We start from the raw sequence: 15209 nt of genomic DNA on the forward strand, positions 1-15209 counted from the left end.
TTTCAAGCTCCTTTATAGTTCAAGATATGGTGTGAGCTATTAAGAAACATTCTAAGCCTCATTCTAGGTGGAAATGGACACTGTTGTTCATGGTGTCCAGAAATTGTTAATATAGCTACAATGAGACACAAGTTATGCTTCTATCACCGGCAGTGGTGACAATGAGACCTATAATGTTTTCTGCTAGGCTCATGGAGTAGGTGAAAGTAAGAAGACTTTTTAATATTAGAAACAACTAAAGAATAAGAATTTGAGATCATTTGACAAAATATCAATCAATTTACTTTCTAGAATTTGACTTTTAGGGTCCTACATTAAAGAAATTGGATCCCAAAGATTACAGGTGGGTAATTTCTGAAGAATGTTCATATTCAAGTAGAGGTCAAAGAAGCCTAACTGAAAGAACTCTGTCTTGACAGTGACAACTGTGGATTGAATAAAACTTCTTTTTAAAAGGGCTATTTTAAAGATTATAATTCTGACTTTGGAGGAACTACCAGAGATTGGCAGTGGAAGGAATCACATGTAAAATTCCTTAAGTAAAAATTTAATGACTTTAAATTTTTTTTAAAAATGAACATTAAAAAACGTAAGGATGTGTACAATCTCAGTCTTGCCCCCCACATGCTCATAAAAGATGTGTGAAATACATATACCAATAGTTACAAAGTGAAGCATTAAAGGGTGTTATATAGACAATAGATTGAATATAGGCTCTTTCATGAGAGCTCTTTTTGTATTGGGATGTGCTAATGGAATGCACCACCAAAAAGAGAAATGTTGCCTGATCATAATTACAGTATTCAACATGTAAATTTATCATTCAGTGTTGATCAGAATCATTTTTAAAATATGGATAACTTTGATAATATACTTTCAGAACGCATTATGTATGCCATGGTAATTACATGCCAAAAGTTTCCAGTGATGATTTAGTCAATTCATCCACCCACAGGGTTGAAACATTTACCAACCCTCTGCTTAGCTGGGAAACAAAGGAGGAAAAAGGACCAAGTATTTGACATAGATCAAGTTCAAAAGGTTCAATATACACCTGGAAAAAGTAGTAGTTCCAAAAAAGAAGAAGGAGGAGAAGAAGAAGAAGAAAAAGAAAGGAAAGTTTCAAAATGAGTTTCAAACTCGACACAAAGTCAAAAATTATAGCTTATATTTCTTAACCGGTGCCTGCTGTGATGTAGGAATTACAGAGCCCTCGAAACCTTCTCCAATTCAAAATGCTTATCATGAACTTTGGGTATGAGATAACTGAGTAAATGCCTTCTTCATAAATTTGGAATGTTAGAAAATTCATATATATATGTATATAATATAAAATATGTATAGTGTATATATATAAGAAATATATACGCATATATGTGTGTATATACATAGTCACAATTTCTGTAAAAAACTAAAACAAAATAACATATTTGAATGAAAGTTGACCCCTAAGACCTCAAAATGATTATTCTTTTTAAGTTGATTTCATCTGAGAGATAAACAGTGCAGCATTATTTTGTTTAATATACATTCAGGCATCTGAATTTCTTCCACGTGTTTATCTGACACAATAATATCTACTAACTTTTTGAGAATGGAAACCATAACAGAAGACTGCATATTTCCATAAAAAATTATGCAATTATTTTGTCTTCAACTGATGCTAAAGACTGTCAGAGAGCCAGATCACCTGAGGTATCCCTTCTTTAGCATGATTAAGTTTTATATTGATTTTATGGATAAAGAATAGGACTCCTGCTCTAATTCTTTTTTGCTGAGAATTTTTGAGTTCCCCAATCTCAAAAGAATCTCAAATATTTTTTTTTAATTGAGAGAGAGAGAGAGAGAGAGAGCGAGCATGAGTTGGAGAGAGGGGCAGAGAGAGAGAAAGAGAGAATCTCAGACAGGTTCCACACTCAGCTCGAACCTCACCTGGGGGGCAATCCCATGATTCTGGGACCACACCCTGAGCTGAAATCAAGGGTCAGATGTTCAACTGACTGAGCCATGTAGGTTCCTCAGGAAGATCAAACTTTTAAACTGAGAGTACAACAGGTATACATATTGTTAATCAGGAACAGTGGAGAATCCATTGTTACATAAATTACTCAATTTTTTTCAGTTCAATAAAAGTTAATCTCTTGGTTCAGAAATTTAAATTCCATGAGAAATTTACTGATGGACATTAAATAAAAGCATATGTATTTTTTTGTGAGAAATCATTTTCGTTTTCTAGGTCTCCTATTTCGAGGGAATGAGTGGAAAGAATGTTTTGTTTATTTGGAAATTATATGAGTATTATGAAATTTTAATCAACCTTCCCATAAAAATAAGCAATATCTTAAATTCTAAATAAGTTCAAATTATTCACTTATTCCATTATAAAAATGTCTTCAACTCATAATAATTATAGGAATCTATAATTCTGTGTAGCAACATTCTTGAAGACAACTCCTAGTCAGTCATGTACATTTACATCTTTATACATAATTTAAAAATTTTAAACTATTGATTAAATTAAATAAGAGAAATTAACAATATTCCCAAGTATATTTCAAAAAGTAAGTTTGGCTATCTATGTGCTTTTATCTAAGCTTTCAGCTATTATTTTCAAACATGAAAAGACCATAAAAATCATTAGAAAAAAACAAATACTCCTATGATATAGCTGGTGGTGCTTGACACAACTGGCCAACTGTAAAATGTGATTCCAGAGCATTCAATCAATATGTGTACTGGTCATTAGGCAACTATAATGTTGCCCCTTTAAATTTTCAGCACTCTGATGATGAAGAATAATCAATTATTATTCTATTATAACCCTATCTGTACTGCCTGGAATTTATTGAGTGTTTTAAGGAAAGTTTCAAAAGACTCCATTTTGCTGGCTCTCCAAGCTATAATGGAACAGGTCAGTCTTTCTGGCTGCCCTACTACCCTCATTTCCTGCCCTATACCAACCCCCTTGTCTTGCTCATTCTGATTTCTTCAATAGCCTTGATCAATTCCTCATGTGACCCTTATCTACTACCACACACAGAACTTTTGATATTTAAAACAGTGGAATAAAATCTTCTATTTCATGAACTAATGACACAAAACTCCAGAACATTGTTTTTCAGTGTTCCTCAGAACCCCATAAAACGTTAGCTGAGTTTTATTGGTTCATAATCTGCCAGGAAGTGAATAAGTGATTATGTGCATTTAATACCCCTAAGACACCCATCAGATAAGAAATGTTACTGAGGGAACTGAAGGTGAAGAAAGCTAAGAACTTTACCCAAGGCCTCTAGTTAATCACGTGTGAAATCTGAACTGACACAGCGTGACATCAGAGTCCATGCATTGAACTACCTATACTACACAGCCCTCTCAATAATAGAAAAAGGTTCTGTCTGTAGTCTAACAAATTGGTTAATACTGTTTTCAACAGATTGTCAGGAGATTCCGTGTTCATTGTTATTTATCATGCATTTTAGCACTTTCTAGGCTCTGTGAAGCTCTGTGGTGGACTGTATAATGTCTACCTTTCTGCAGGAGATATCATTGTCTCTGTTCTCTTCAGATCAGGCTGGGCCATGAACTTGATTTGACTAATGAAATGTGACCAAAAATGATATGTGTCACTTCTAGACACAGGCATTAAGAGCCAAAGGGTGCTGCCTAGGCCCTTTTCTACCTCAGTGACAGCAACATGAAAGTATCCCACTGGTCCAAGGGGCTTCTCTGTCCAATTGCTTTCAAAGTAAAAACAGTGACCAGAGGCTGCATCTGACCCACAAGGAACACTTGTGAGTGATAAATAAAACTTAGTTGTTTTAAACTATAAGATTTACTGGTTGTTACCTGACTTATCCTGGTGTGTTTGCATTTTTGTTTATTCGTTTGTCAAATTTGTTTTACTTTAGAACCTGTTTTTACAGAATACCTATTAACATCTAACAAAATACTGGTATGACACAGAAAATGGATGGAGAGACTTTTCCCTTATGCAAAGGAATGAAAAGGAAAAATGTTTTCTTTGTGAAAATATGAAAAGGAAAATGTTTTGGAGACAGTGTGAAAGCCTTGTTCTTGACACAGCATGACTGAAACCTGAAGAAAAGAATACTTAAACCTGACATAGTTCTTTTAACTATGTTCTCCCCAGCAATAACTTCACAAAGGTACCCCACAAGGGGCTGCTTTTTCCCTTTTCCCCAAGGGGCTGCTCACCCAAACATATTAATTCCTTCATTCAATAATTATTTTCTGAATGTTCACTAGATGCTACCAATATCAGGTACCCACTCCCAATCCAACATGTCCCCAAACTGCCCAGTGATAATGTAGAAAAATCTAGTTTCCCATTCTCATTCATAAAAGCTTTAAGTATTTTATTAATCTCATTGTAATGACTTTCTTGAGATGTCAACTTGGATATGCTGAGAATGGATTTTGCAGATGTATTTGGAGTCTCTAATCAGTTGACTCTAAGCAAAGAGGAGAGGAGGAAATTATCCTGGATAATTGGGTGGGCCTGATTTAATTAGTCCAAAGGCTTTAAAGGTTTTCCTGAGAGAAAGAAGAAACACGCTTTGGCTTTTGCCCACAGCTCACATGCCACGCACTGTTCTACAACTAATATTTTGAAAATGTATCCATAGTAACTCTAGTTTAATTTTCTCTCTTTGAAAATCTCCCTTTATATGAACATACAAAAAATAATTTATTGTTTGTCCTGTTTATGGGCATTTATGCTTTTTGATATTATTGCCTTTACATAAAAAGCCACCATAAGCATTCTTATACATGTCTCCACATAAACATGTATAAGACCTTCTGAAAAGTTCATATCTAGAGGTAGAAATTTCTTCAGCATTACCAGATACTTCCAAGTCACTATACAAAGTTGTTTAACAAGTCTATACTACCAACATCAGCATGTAAGTGGTACACTTCCATTTTTATACACACACACACACACACACACACACACACATATATATACACAGTAGACATTTAGGTTTCTTCCTCTGTGCATTGTCTGCTCATTTCCTTACATACTTTTCTATTCAGAGTTTTGTGTTTTTCATACTGATTTTTTAAATCCTTAATATAATCTAATTTATGGTTAGTTATGGTCATTGTATATATTTCTGTTGCTGAGATGTTTTTCCTACTCTTTGAAAGGTGACATTATTATGAGGAAGTTTATAATATAATGTACTCAAAATGATCACTGGTTTCTTTCATACTGTGCTTCTTCATGCCTACTCAGCCTTGTCTTCTGGTATCCCACAAATTCTGTGCTCCCTGGGTATTCTTTCAATAAATGTGCTTTAGTTAAAACTGGCCACACAGGATATATTCAATGTGATGATCAGAAAAATATGCGGCCACTAATTCTTTATCCACCATGGCTGTCATTCAAAATAGAAGGAGAAATCAAAAGTTTCCCAGACAAACAAAAATTAAACAAGTTCATGACCACTAAATGAGCCCTGCAAGAAATTTTAAGGGAGACTCTATGAGGGGAGAAAAGATGAAAGAAAGAAGGAAAGAAAGAAAGAAAGAAAGAAAGAAAGAAAGAAAGACCAAATCAACAAAGACTAGAAAGGACCAGAGAACACAACCAAACTCTCCAACTCTACAAGCAACATAATGGCAATAAATTCATATATTTCAGTACTCACTCTAAACGTCAGTGGACTAAATGCTCCAACTGAAAGACATAGGGTAACAGAATGGATAAGAAAACAAGATTCATCTATATACTGTTTACAAGAGACCCACTGTAGACTTAAACACACCTTTAGATTGAAAGTGAGGGGATGCAGAACCATCTATCATGATAATGGTCAACAAAAGAAAGCCAGAGTGGCCATACTTATATCAGACAATCTAGATTTTAAAATAAAGACTGTATCAAGAGATGCAGAAGGGCATTATATCACAATTAAGGGGTCTATCCACCAAGAAGACCTAACAAATATAAACATTTATGCTCCAAATGTGAAAGCACCCAAATATATAAATCAATTAACCACAAAAATAAAAAAACTCATTGATACTAATACCTTAATAGTAGGGGACTTCAACCCCACTTACAGCAGTGGACAGATCTTCTAAACAAAAAAATCAACAAGAAAATAAGGGCTTTGAATGACACAGTGGACCAGATGGACTTAACAGATATATTCAGAACACTTCACCCTAAAGCAGCAGAATATATATTCTTCTCCAGTGCACATGGAATGTTCTCCAGAATAGACCACATACTGGGACACAAATCAGCCCTAACAAATACAAAAAGTTCAAGATCATACTATGCATTTTTTCAGACCACAACAATATTAAACTTGAAATCAACCACAAGAAAAAATTTGGAAAGATAACCAATACTTGGAGACTAAAGAATATCCTACTAAAGAATGAATGGGCTAACCAAGAAGTTAAAGAGGAAATTAAAAAGTATATGGGAGCCAATGAAAATGATAACACCACAACCCAAAACCTCTGAGACGCAGGAAAGGTGATCATAAGAGGAAAGTATATAGCAATCCAGGCCTTCCTAAAAAAGGAAGAAAGATCTTAGATACACAACCTAATCTTACGCCTTAAAGAGCTGGAAAAAGAACGGCAAATAAAACCCCAAACCAGCACAAGACAGGAAATAATACAGATTAGAGCAGAAATTAATGCAATCGAACCAAAAAACAAAACAAAACAAAACAACAACAACAACAACAACAACAAAAAAAAAAACAGTAGAACACATCAATGAAACCAGAAGCTGGTTTTTGAGAGAACAAAATTAATAAACCACTAGCCAGTTTGATCACAAAGAAAAAGGAAAGAACTCAAATAAATGAAATCAAGAATGAAAGAGGAGAGATCACAACCAACATAGCAGAAATAAAAACAATAATAAAAGAATATTATGAGTAATTATATGCCAATAAAATGGGCAATCTGGAAGAAATGGACAAATTCATAGAAAGATATACATTACAAAAACTGAAACAGGAAAAATAGAAATTTGAACAGATCCAAAACCAGTAAAGAAATCGAATTAGCAATCAAAAAGCTCCCAAAAAACAAGAGTCCAGGGCCAGATGGCTTTCCGAGAGAATTCTACTAAACATTTAAGTAACAGTAACACCTATTCTCTTTTAGCTGTTCCCAAAAATAGAAATGGAAGGAAAACTTCCAAACTCTTTCTATGAAGCCAGCACTACCTTGATCCAAAACCAGACAGAGACCCCACTAAAAACGAGAACTATAGACCAATTTCCCTCATGAACATGGATGCAAAAATCCTCAACAAGATTTTAGCCAACCGGATCCAGCAATACATTAAAAAAATTATTCACGACCAGGATCAGAAGGAAGATGGCGGTGTAGGAGGATGCTGGGCTGACCATGCGTCCTGCTGATCACTTAGATTCCACCTACACCTCCCTAAATAACCCAGAAAACTGCCAGAAGACTAGCAGAATGGAGTCTCCGGAGCCAAACACAGACTAGAGGCCCACGGAAGAGGGTAGGAAGGGCAGCAAGGCGGTAAGCGCTACACGGACTGGCTGGAGAGAGCCGGGGCGGAGGGGTGGCCCGCCAGCCCAGCAGAGCCCCCGAGTCTGGCTGGCAAAAGTGGAGGGGCCGGACAGAGTATGTTCCGACAGCGAGCGGGACTTAACATCTGGAAGGTTATAAGTTAACAGCTCTTCTAGGAGAGCGGGAAGGCTGGAGGACAATGGGAGGGAGAGTTGCTGAGCCCCGGGACTACAGAGCTCAGTTTGGTGGGGAACAAAGGCGCTCACCAGTGCCATCTCCCTCGCCCATCCCCCAGCCAAAATCCCAAAGGGAACCAGTTCCTGCCAGGGAACTTGCTTGCACCGCGCAAACACTGAATGGTGTGCTTCTGCGGATCCATCCCTCCGGCGGCGGTTCTGACTCCCTCCCGCTGCCACAGGGCCCCTCCCGAAGCGGATCACTGAAGGAGAAGTGAGCTAAGCCTGCACCTCCTGCCCCGTGCACCTTGCCTATCCACCCCAGCTAATACGCCAGATCCCCAGCACCTCAAGCCTGGCAGTGTGCAAGTAGCCCAGACGGGCCACACCACCCCACAGTGAATCCTGCCCCTAGGAGAGGGGAAGAGAAGGTACACACCAGTCTGACTGTGGCCCCAGCAGTGAGCTGGGGCAGACATCAGGTCTGACTGCGTCCCTGCCCACCAATGCAAGTTATTCAAGACAGCACAGGGGAAGTTCCCTGCAGGTCCACACCACTCCAGGGACTATCCAAAAAGACCAAACTGAAGAATTCCCCTCAAAAGAATCTCCAGGAAATAACAACAGCTAACGAACTGATCAAAAAGGATTTAAACAATATAACAGAAAGTGAATTTAGAATAATTGTCATAAATTTAATCACTGGGCTTAAAAACAGTATAGAGGACAGCAGAGAATCTATTGCTAAAGAGATCAAGGGACTAAGGAATAGTCAGGAGGAGCTAAAAAAAATCTATAAATGAGCTGCAAAATAAAATGGAAATGACCACGGCTTGGATTGAAGAGGCAGAGGAGAGAATAGATGAACTAGAAGATAAAATTATGGAAAAAGAGGAAGCTGAGAAAAAGAGAGATAAAAAAATCCAAAGTGTGACGGGAAAATCAGAGAACTAAGTGATACACTAAAGAGAAATAATATACGCATAATTGGTATTCCAGAGGAGGAAGAGAGAGGGAAATGTGCTGAAGGTGTACTTGAAGAAATAATAGCTGAGAACTTCCCTGAACTGGGGAAGGAAAAAGGCACTGAAATCCAAGAGGCACAGAGAACTCCCTTCAGACGTAACTTGAATCGATCTTCTGCACGACATATCATAGTGAAACTGGCAAAATACAAGGATAAAGAGTAAATTCTGAAAGCAGCGAGGGATAAACGTGCCCTAACATATAAAGGGAGACCTATAAGACTCGTGACTGATCTCTCTTCTGAAACTTGGCAGGCCAGAGGAATGGCAGGAGATCTTCAATGTGAAGAACAGAAAACATATGCAGCCGAGAATCCTTTATCCAATGTTTGTCATTTAGAATAGAAGTAGAGATAAAAGTCTTCCCAAACAAACAAAAACTGAAGGAATTCGTCACCATTAAACCAGCCCTACAAGAGATCCTAAGGGGGATCCTGTGAGACAAAGTACCAGAGACATCGCTACAAGCATAAAACATACAGACATCACAATGACGCTAAACCCATATCTTTCCATCATAACACTGAATGTAAATGGACTAAATGCGCCAACCAAAAGACATAGGTATCAGAATGGATAAAAAAAATAACCCATCTATTTGCTGTCTACAAGAGACTCATTTTAGACCTGAGGACACCTGCAGATCGAGACTGAGGGGATGGAGATTTATCATGCTACTGGAAGCGAAAAGAAGGCTGGAGTAGCCATACTTATATCACACAAAGTAGACTTTAAATTAAAGGCTGTAACAAGAGATGAGGAAGGGAATTATATAATAATTACAGGGTCTATCCATCAGGAAGCGCTAACAGTTATAAATGTCTATGCGCCGAATATGGGAGCCCCCAAATATATAAAACAATTACTCACAAACATAAGCAACCTTATTGATAAGAATGTGGTAATTGCAGGGGACTTTAACACTCCACTTACAGACACACGGATAGATAGATAGATAGATCATCTAGACACACGGTCAATAAAGAAACAAGGGCCCTGAATGATACATTGGATCAGATGGACTTGACAGATATATTTAGAACTCTGCATCCCAAAGCAACAGAATATACTTTCTTCTCAAGTGCACATGGAACATCCTCCAAAATAGATCACATACTGGGTCACAAAACAGCCCTTCATAAGTATACAAGAATTGAAATCATACCATGCATACTTTCAGACCACAATGCTATGAAACTTGAAATCAACCACAGGAAAAAGTCTGGAAAACCTCCAAAAGCATGGATGTTAAAGAACACCCTACTAAAGAATGAGTGGGTCAACCAGGCAATTAGAGAAGAAATTAAAAAATTTATGGAAACAAATGAAAATGAAAATACAACAATCCAAACATTTTGGGATGCAGCGAAGGCAGTCCTAAGAGGAAAATACATTGCAATCCAGGCCTATCTCAAGAAACAAGAAAAATCCCAAATACAAAATCTAACAGCACACCTAAAGGAAATAGAAGCAGAACAGCAAAGACAGCCTAAACCCAGCAGAAGAAGAGAAATAATAAAGATCAGAGCAGAAATAAACAATATAGAATCTAAAAAAACTGTAGAGCAGATCAACGAAACCAAGAGTTGGTTTTTTGAAAAAATAAACAAAATTGATAAACCTCTAGCCAGGCTTCTCACAAAGAAAAGGGAGATGACCCAAATAGATAAAATCATGAATGAAAATGGAATTATTACAAACAGTCCCTCAGAGATACAAGGAATTATCAGGGAATACTATGAAAAATTATATGCCAACAAACTGGACAACCTGGAAGAAATGGACAAATTCCTAAATACCCACACGCTTCCAAAACTCAATCAGGAGGAAATAGAAAGCTTGAACAGACCCATAACCAGCAAAGAAATGAATCAATCATCAAAAATCTCCCAACAAATAAGAGTCCAGGACCAGATGGCTTCCCAGGGTAGTTCTACCAGACTTTTAAAGCAGAGATAATACCTATCATTCTCAAGCTATTCCAAGAAATAGAAAGGGAAGGAAAACTTCCAGACTCATTCTATGAAGCTGGTATTACTTTGATTCCTAAACCAGACAGAGACCCAGTAAAAAAAGAGAACTACAGGCCAATATCCCTGATGAATATGGATGCAAAAATTCTCAATAAGATACTAGCAAATCGAATTCAACAGCATATAAAAACAATTATTCACCATGATCAAGTGGGATTCATTCCTGGGATGCAGGGCTGGTTCAACATTTGCAAATCAATCAATGTGATACATCACATTAATAAAAGAAAAGAACCATATGATCCTGTCAATCAATGCAGAAAAGGCCTTTGACAATATTCAGCACCCTTTCTTAATAAAAACCCTTGAGAAGTCGGGATAGAAGGAACATACTTAAACATCATAATAGCCATTTATGAAAAGCCCACAGCTAACATCATCCTCAATGGAGAAAAACTAAGAGCTTTTTCCTTGAGATCAGGAACACGACAGGGATGTCCACTCTCACCGCTGTTGTTTAACATAGTGTTGGAAGTTCTAGCATCAGCATCAGACAACAAAAGGAAATCAAAGGCATCAAAATTGGCAAGGATGAAGTCAAGCTTTCACTTTTTGCAGATGACATGATATTATACATGGAAAATCCGACAGACTCCACCAAAAGTCTGCTAGAACTGATACATGAATTCAGCAAAGTTGCAGGATACAAAATCAATGTACAGAAATCAGTTGCATTCTTATACACTAATAATGAAGCAACAGAAAGACAAATAAAGAAACTGATCCCATTCACAATTGCACCAAGAAGCATAAAATACTTAGGGATAAATCTAACCAAAGATGTAAAAGATCTGTATGCTGAAAACTATAGAAAGCTTATGAAGGTAATTGAAGAAGATATAAAGAAATGGAAAGACATTCCCTGTTCATGGGTTGGAAGAATAAATATTGTCAAAATGTCAATACTACCCAAAGCTATCTATACATTCAATGCGATCCCAATCAAAATTGCACCAGCATTCTTCTCGAAACTAGAACAAGCAACCTTAAAATTCATATGGAACCACAAAAGGCCCCGAATAGCCAAAGTAATTTTGAAGAAGAAGACCAAAGCAGGAGGCATCAGAATCCCAGACTTTAGCCTCTACTACAAAGCTGTCATCATCAAGACAGCATGGTATTGCACAAAAACAGACACATAGACCAAGGGAATAGAATAGAAACCCCAGAACTAGACCCACAAATGTATGGCTAACTAATCTTTGACAAAGCAGGAAAGAATATCCAATGGAAAAAAGACAGTCTCTTTAACAAATGGTGCTGGGAGAACTGGACAGCAACATGCAGAAGGTTGAAACTAGACCACTTTCTCACACCATTCACAAAAATAAACTCAAAATGGATAAAGGACCTGAATGTGAGACAGGAAACCATCAAAACCTTAGAGGAGAAAGCAGGAAAAGACCTCTCTGACCTCAGCCGTAGCAATCTCTTACTTGACGCATCACCAAAGGCAAGGGAATTAAAAGCAAAAATGAACTACTGGGACCTTATGAAGATAAAAAGCTTCTGCACAGCAAAGGAAACAACCAACTAAAAGGCAACCAATGGAATGGGAAAAGATATTTGCAAATGACATATCGGACAAAGGGCCAGTATCCAAAATCTATAAAGAGCTCACCAAACTCCACACCCAAAAAACAAATAACCCAGTGAAGAAAGGGGCAGAAAACATGAATAGACACTTCTCTAAAGAAGACATTCAGATGGCCAATAGGCACATGAAAAGATGCTCAATGTCACTCCTCATCAGGGAAATACAAATCAAAACCACACTGAGATATCACCTCACACCAGTCAGAGTGGCCACAATGAACAAATCAGGAGACTATAGATGCTGGAGAGGATGTGGAGAAATGGGAATCCTCTTGCACTGTTGGTAGGAATGCAAATTGGTGCAGCCGCTCTGGAAAACGGTGTGGAGGTTCCTCCGAAAATTAAAAATAGATCTACCCTATGACCCAGCAATGGCACTGCTAGGAATTTACCCAAGGGATACAGGAGTGCTGATGCAAAGGGGCACTTGTACCCCAATGTTTATAGCAGCACTCTCAACAATAGCCAAATTATGGAAAGAGCCTAAATGTCCATCAACTGATGAATGGATAAAGAAATTGTGGTTTATATACACAATGGAGTACTACGTGGCAATGAGAAAGAATGAAATATGGCCTTTGTAGCAACATGGATGGAACTGGAGAGTGTGATGCTAAGTGAAATAAGCCATACAGAGAAAGACAGATACCATATGGTTTCACTCTTATGTGGATCCTGAGAAATTTAACAGAAAACCATGGGGGATGGGAAGGAAAAAAAAAAAGAGGTTAGAGTGGGAGAGAGCAAAAGCATAAGAGACTCTTAAAAACTGAGAACAAACTGAGGGTTGATGGGGGGTGAGAGGGAGGGGAGGGTGGGTGATGGGCATTGAGGAGGGCACCTTTTGGGATGAGCACTGGGTGTTGTATGGAAACCAATTTGACAATAAATTTCATATATTGAAAAAAAAAATTTAATTAAAAAATAAAATAAAATAAATAAAATAAAATTAAATTAAAATTAAAAAATTATTCACCACGACCAAGTGGGATTTATACCTGGGACGAAGGGCTGGTTCAATATCCACAAAATGATCAATGCAATTCACCACACCAATAAAAGAAAGGACAAGAACCATATGATCCTCTCAGTGGATGCAGAGAAAGCATTTGACAAAAGACAGCATCCTTTCTTGACAAAAACCCTCAAGAATGTAGGGATAGAAGGAGCATACCTCAAGATCATAAAAGCCATATATGAAAGACTCAACACTAATATCATCCTCAATGGGGAAAAACTGAGAACTTTCCCCTGAGGTCAGGAAGAAGACAGGGATGTCCACTCTCGCCACTGTTATTCAACATAATATTGGAAGTCTTAGCCTCTGCAATCAGACAACACAAAGAAATAAAGGGCATCCAAATCGGCCAGGAGGGTCAAATTTTCATTCTTTGCAGATGAAATGATACTGTATATGGAAAACCCAAAAGATTCCACCAAAAAACTGCTAGAACTAATTCATGAATTCAACAAAGTTGCAGGATAGAAAATCAACGCACAGAAATCAGTTTCATTCCTATACACCAACAATAAAGTGACAAAAAGAGAAATCAAGGAATCGATCCCATTTACAGTTGCAGCAAAAACCATAAAATAGCTAGGAATAAATCTAACCAAAGAGGTGAAAAATCTATACACTGAAAACTATAGAAACCTTATGACAGAAATTGAAGAAGACACAAAAAAATGGAAAAATATTCCATGATCCTGGATAGGAAGAACAAATATTGTTAATATGTCGATACTACCCAATGCAATCTACCTATTCAATGCAATCCCTGTCAAAATAACACCAGCACTCTTCACAGAGCTAGAACAAACAATCCTAAAATTTGTATGGAACCTAAAAAGACCCTGAATAGCCAAAGCAATCTTGAGAAAAAAAAAAAACAAAACCCCAAAGCAGAAGGCATCACAATCCCGGACTTCAAGCTGTACTACAAAGCTGTAATCATCAAGACAGTATGGTACTGGCACAAGAACAGACACCCAGAACAATGGAACAGAATAGAGAACCCAGAAATGGACCCACAAATGTATAGCCAACTGATCTTTGACAAAGCAGGAAAGAATATCCAAAGGAATAAAGACAGTGTCGTCAGCAAGTGGTGCTGGGAAAACTGGACAGCGACATGCAGAAGAATGAACCTGGACCACTTTTTTACACCATACACAAAAATAAAGTGGATGAAAGACTTAAATGTAAGACAGAAGCCATCAAAATCCTCGAGGAAAAAGCAGGCAAAAACCTCTTTGGTCTTGGCCGCAGCAACTTCTTACTCAACACGTCTCCAGAGGCAAGGGAAACAAAAGCAAAAATCAACTATTGGGACCTCATCAAAATAAAAATCTGCACAGCGAAGGAAACAATCAGCAAAAGTAAAAGGCAACCAACAGAGTGGGGAAGATATTTGCAAATGACATATCAGATAAAGGTTTACTATCCAAAATCTATAAAGCACTTTTCAAACTCAACACCGAAAAAACAAATAATCCAGTGAAGAAATGGGCAAAAGATATGTATAGACACTTCTCCAAAGAAGACATCCAGATGGCCAACTGACACATGAAAAAATGCTCAACACCACTCTATCAGGGAAATACAAATCAAAACCACAATGATATATCACCTTACACCTGTCAGAAGGGCTAACATTAACATCTCAGGCAACACCAGACGTTGGCAAGGATACAGAGAAAGAGGATCTCTTTTGCATTGCTGGTGAGAATGCAAGCTGGTGCAGCCACTCTGGAAAACAGTATGGAGGTTCCTCAAACAATTAAAAATAGAACTACCCTATCATCCAGCAGTTGCACTAGTAGGTATTTATCCAAGGGATAAA

General features: G+C 37.6%; 1 non-coding gene across 1 annotated transcript; it reads left to right on the top strand.

Annotated features, from left to right (window-relative positions):
* Positions 1–54: 54 nt before the first annotated feature.
* Positions 55–179, top strand: LOC122232852. Its single transcript, XR_006210260.1, has one exon. It is a non-coding gene; the product is annotated as a small nucleolar RNA SNORA1 (small nucleolar RNA).
* Positions 180–15209: the final 15030 nt, after the last annotated feature.

Source organism: Panthera tigris, chromosome D3, assembly GCF_018350195.1.
Source record: "Panthera tigris isolate Pti1 chromosome D3, P.tigris_Pti1_mat1.1, whole genome shotgun sequence".
Lineage (NCBI taxonomy): Eukaryota > Metazoa > Chordata > Mammalia > Carnivora > Felidae > Panthera > Panthera tigris.